This window comes from Tupaia chinensis, unplaced genomic scaffold (assembly GCF_000334495.1).
Source record: "Tupaia chinensis unplaced genomic scaffold, TupChi_1.0 Scaffold148488_1, whole genome shotgun sequence".
NCBI classification, from domain to species: Eukaryota; Metazoa; Chordata; class Mammalia; order Scandentia; family Tupaiidae; genus Tupaia; species Tupaia belangeri.
In genome coordinates this window covers 841850-847460 of record NW_006208337.1, presented here as the reverse complement: position 1 = coordinate 847460, position 5611 = coordinate 841850, and the positions used below count along the sequence as shown (strand labels likewise).

At 37.7% G+C, this 5611-nt stretch overlaps 1 protein-coding gene and 1 pseudogene across 5 annotated transcripts in view; one reads left to right on the top strand and one right to left on the bottom strand.

The window, feature by feature from the left end:
• Positions 1–5611, top strand: part of SPIDR (scaffold protein involved in DNA repair) — a 532009-nt gene that overhangs the window by 96143 nt on the left and 430255 nt on the right. The gene's annotated exons all lie outside the window — the stretch shown is intronic.
• LOC102497707 (U2 small nuclear ribonucleoprotein B'' pseudogene) lies at positions 1777–2428 on the bottom strand (annotated as a pseudogene).

Below are 5611 nucleotides of genomic sequence, written 5' to 3'. Positions count from 1 at the left end.
TTTCCACTTTGTCTTTAGTGTCCATTACTATTTTTAATACTTTTATGTTCTCTAGTTATTCAGTCTCTACCATAGAATGCAAACAGGTGGTATCTGTTAAGTGGAGACATACAGTGTCTCTCTTTCATAGTCTGAGTTGCTTCACTCAGCTACAAATCTTCCATATCCATCCACTTTCTATCAAATTCCAGGACCTTATTGTTTTTTATGGCTGAATAATATTCCATGGAGTATATGTGCCACAATTTTTCAATCCATTCTTCTGTTTGTTGACATTGGGTTGGTTCCATGTCTTAGCAATTGTGCATAATGCTGCAGTGAAAATAGCTGTGCAAGCACTTTTCTGAGTGTTCTCCTGTCCTTTGGGTAGATACCCAAGAGTGGAATTGCTGGATCATATGGTAGTTCTATTTGAAGATCTTTGAGGAACCAGATGATTTTTTTTTTTTTTAAAGAGAGGTTTTTGCCATAGGGTACATGCACTTGGCAGATAAAGAGATAGTGAGAGGTAAAGTGAAATATCACCCCCAGGGGGGATGGCCACACTACAGTACCTTTTCCTCTATTCTCCTGGGATCTTAGGCATGCACATACACACGCCTGGTGGGATTTTTAAGTTACTGAGTCTGGGACTCAAGCCGTGGTTGACTGTCTGGGAGTCCAGCGACATAACCACTATGCCATCTGCTAGCCCTGCATATGATCTTTTTATTTGCCATTTCTTGTTCTCTTCATTTGTCCTATGAAATCACGTTACCATCTGCTGTCATTTTCTTAGTTTAATAAAGCTTTGATTCCACTTGATGCTACTTTTTTTTATTACTGACACACATATTACTTTTTCATATATTACAGGTTTAATAATATGAACATATACCTAGGTTTTGTACTTTTTATTATTATTATTATTATTGTTGTTGTTATAGGGCAAAGGTGCTCACCAGAGAGAGAGAAAAGAGAAAGAAAGGAGATACACTATTTTCCCCCATTCACCAGTTGATTGTGTTATTTATTGGTTATTGTAATCACTGCTGCTCTGAAATTTATGTACAGATTTTTCTGTGAACATATGTATTTAGTTCTCTTTATATATTCCTAGAAGTGGAATTGGTAGATCATATAGTGCTCCTCTGCTTAACTTTTTGAGGACCTCTTAGATTGCCCTCCAAAGTCATTGTACCACTTCTGTCTCCTTACTAGCAGCGTCTAGGGGTTCCAGTTTCTCTGCATCCTTGTCAACAGAGACCTTAGCCTTCCCTTTTCTTTAGTATAGCCATTCTAGTGAGTATAAAAAGACATCATGTTTTTATTTTGGTTTGCATTTCTTTAACAGCTAATGATCTTTTTATGTACTTACTGGCAATTTGTATGTGTTCTTTGGACAAACATCTATTCAAATTTGTTGCCCATTTTTCAGTTGCCTTATTTGAGTTTTTATTATAGTGTGGAAAGTGTACTATATGCATTCTGTAGTCAAATAGATATTTTAAATCAGATACACGATTTCCAAATATTCTCTCATTGGCAATATATGCTTTCACGTTTTTCTTTTTTTTTTTTTTTTTTTTTTACAGAATACAATCAAATTTATTGTACAAATTGAATGCATTCATATTTCATTATTCACTAAGGCTAAAGACTAACTTTTTAAGTACTTCACAAAAATTTCACTTTCATTTCCTCTCCATCTCCAACTATTAAAATTACCTGACCAGATGTTATCAAAACAAACACTATAAATAACACCAAGTCCTTTTCAGAGGACTCTTCCAAAAGTTATTTCTTGGCATAGGTGATCTCCATAGCATCCAATGGTATGATCTTAAATCCTTGCAAAGCATCCCTGGCAGCTCCAGCCTGCCCATCATTCTAAAATTCAACAAAAGCAGTGTCATGCCTCCCAGGTACCAAACATACTTCCTTGAAGCTAGGGAACTGATTAAACAGCATGGATAATATCATCTCATTAGTCTCTTCTGGTAAATTATTAAGGGTAATCAAGTACCTGAGGATTTGGTTTTGAATTTCCTTGGGTATTAGCTGAATTTGGTGTTCCCTGGCCAGGTTTTTTGTTTGCGGTTGTTACAGCCTGTTCCACAGTTTTGGCTTGTATCTTTTCTTTTTTTCTCTTTGTCAGCAAAAGTGCCACGTGTTTTAGATATTATATCAGAGAGTCTGTTTTTGCATACTGGATTCACATTGGTTTACCATAAAAAGGAAATCCTTGTAACTGTCTCAAAGCATTCATGGATGAGCCCAATTCCTTAAATATAACAAAGGCCTGCCCCATCATCTTCATGGTCTTTAAAGCCACAATATCTACCACATGGCCAAACTGAGAAAAGAGGGCATACAAGGATCTCTTCAATTCTTCTTTTTAAATTTTGTTATTATTGATATAAATTGTATGATTTGGTCGAATATCCATGTTTGGGTTAGATTCTTCAAACAGCCAAGAGACCATGGAGAAATCTGAGGGCCTACACGTTTCCCTGCTTTCACTTTCTGATACTATCCTTTGTTATAAAAAAGTTTTTATTTTTAACAAGTCTCACATATGTATTTTTTTCTTAGGTTGCTTGTAGTTTTAGTGTCATATATAAGAAATCATTTAATACAGATCATGTAGATTTATACTCATTTTCTTTTAAGAGATATGTAACTTTTCATCTTTAATTTAGATAAATTATCAGTTTTGATTAATTTTTAAGTGCTACTAAGTTGATGCACAAGTTTATTCTTTTTTTTTTTTGGAGAGATTTTCACTGTAGGGCGCGTGCGCTCGCCAGACAGACAGAGAGAGACATAGAGACAGAAAGCGAGAAATCACCCCCCAGGGGGGATGGTCACGCCGCAATCCCTTCTCCTCCATTCTCCTCTCGGGATCTTGGGCACGCACGCACACACGCCTGGCGTGAGTTTTAAGCCACTGGGTCCAGGACACGAACCGCGGTCGACTACGTGGGAGTCCAGTGACATAGCCATTACGCTAACTGCTGGTTCCCCACAAGTTTATTCTTTTGTATGTGGATGTCCAGTAGTTACAACATCGTGTGTTGAAAATCATATTCTTTTACCTTTTAAAAGTCTTGGCATGCTTATGAAAAATCAGTTGATCATAGCTGTTTAGGTTTATTTTTGGATTTCTTGATCCATTGAATTGATCTTTTTTTTCAGTTGCCAAAGGGCATTTGTGCTTGACAGAGAGAGAGAGACAGACAGACAGATAGATAGATAGACAGAGAGATGGAGAGTGAGAGAGAGGAGCAGGAGAAAGCACCCTCCAGTGGGTTGTGATCCTGCCACAATCCCTTCTCCATTTTTCCATCCTGGTGGGATTGGGGACATGCACACACATGTGCCAAGCATGTTTTTCAAACTACAATTCCCAAGATTTGAACTGTGGTTAGTCATGTGGAATCCAGCTCCCTTAACCAGTAGGTTATAGGACTATTCCATCGAGATGATCTTATTCCATTGATCTATTTATGTGTCAATTATACTCTATCTTGGTTAGTGTGATTTTATAGGAGGTTTTCAAATTGCTAAGTGGGAGTCATATAACTTTGTTTTTCTTCTTTAAGATTGTTTTGACTCTTTTGCACCCTTTGTAACTCCATATGAATTTTAGGATGTGTTTTTCCAAGTCTCTACTCTTGTCTCCCATCCCTGGGACCCTTGCCTGTCTTTTTCCTGACCATGACAGGGATGTTTTCCACATCAAAAGAGATAGCATTCTAGTACCAAGCTAGTGGTGATAATGGCCTGATGATTTTAAGACAGGACATGCTAATAAGATGTGTTATTCTACTTTTATTATGTGAAATTTCCAGCAGTAAATTTGACAAAAAAACAAATTATCTTTATTAGTCCACTATTATGTTGCTAACAAAATAAAGCTGGCTGATTTATAAAAACAGAGGTAAATTTGGCTTATGATACTGGTGATTGGAATGTCTATAAAGACATGAGACCATCATTAGGCCAGCTTCTGATGCTATGTCACAACATGGCCAACAGAAGCAGAGAGGATGATGGACACATTCAAAGAGAAAGACCTAGGAGTAACCATCTTCCTCTTAAAACAACTTGCTGACAAAAACTAACCCTTTCTCAGAGAATCCTCTGTGTCCTGTGAGACAGCATTGTCCATTCATAAAGGCTGATGCTTCCATGATGCAAACAGTCCACGCCTCTTTAAGATATCTTCGGGTATTTGTATGTGCCCAAAATCCTCAGAGAAAAATGGAGGAGAAGGGATTGTAATGTGGCCATCTCTCCCTAGGGGTTTGGGAGGAGGTGGTTTCTCACTTTTTCTCTGTCTCCCAGTGACTACATACGCCCAATGGCAAAAACCTAAGAAAGGAAAAAAACAAACAAACAAACAAAAAAATATCACCACCTCTGGACACCATTACACTGGGACCAGATTCCAAAAACAAAAACTAAACCTTTGAAGACAATCTGTTATCCAAACTGGCATTGTCATTTACATATTCCCGCATGCTCTAATAAGATGAAACTGTCAAAGCGCCAGACAGCCTTTGAGAGAGCCATCGAAAGTATGTATTCAAATGTATTACCATGGAAGATATAGCATCATAAATAATGATTAACCTGTGTTAAGTAAGTGACATTAATGAACTATAGGAGATATATATTACCTCAATATTACATATCCACAGGACCACAGCATTGTAAGTAGTAAAAAAAATGTTACTTTTCCTTGAGTAAGAAATTCAATAAAGCCAGGAATCGCATAAATAACAATGACTAATTCAGGTAGTACCTGGACACTGTGAAAAATGTTAGAGTAACTTTTCTACCTATTATTCTAAAACTTATCAGTAAAGCACTTTAGAACCTAAGGGTCCATCAATTTTATTAAATATTTAAAAATCAAATTATTTATACAGAAAGGGGACTCACAAATTTTATTTTCCCAGGGCTTCCACATATCCTAGGGATATCCCTTCTTAGGTTTATGTTAGTACATATGATCCCAGCTCTTGTTTGGAGGGACAGTCTTGGCATTCTTTCAGTATAAGTGGTTTGGGCTAGATGAGAATAGGGAATATTTTCAAGAGTAAAGGGCACAATCAGCAAATTAGGTCATTGGGAAAGTCATGATGTATTTTTTTTTTTTTTTGTAGGAAAAAAGTGGTTTTGTACATGGGATGAAACAATATAAATACAAAACTTACAGATAAGGGTTAGCTCTATCGCTCATCTCTTTAAAAAGCTTATATGAATATCCAGTCAAAACCAGCAAGAGTATCTCCCTTGAAACGTTATTTCTACGGCTTTCCAAGTAGACCACAGGACTGCACAATGTCTTGAAATGTCCTCAGAAGGCTCTGTCAGTGATCAGGTAACAGAGTAAAAACCCCAGAGTCCTTTCTTTTGAATGGAAGAGGGAAGACAGAGGGACAGAGAAACTATTCAAACTTCGTCTTCTTTCCTTGTGGCTTGTGGTCTCCTCCTCCTCCTCTACCTCCTCAGAAGCCACTTCACCCTCCAAAGCCTCCTTGGCCTCTGCCACCAAATCCACCTCTGCCTCTGCCTCCACCTCGGCCTCCAAAGCCTCCTCCGCCTCCACCTCGACCCCGGA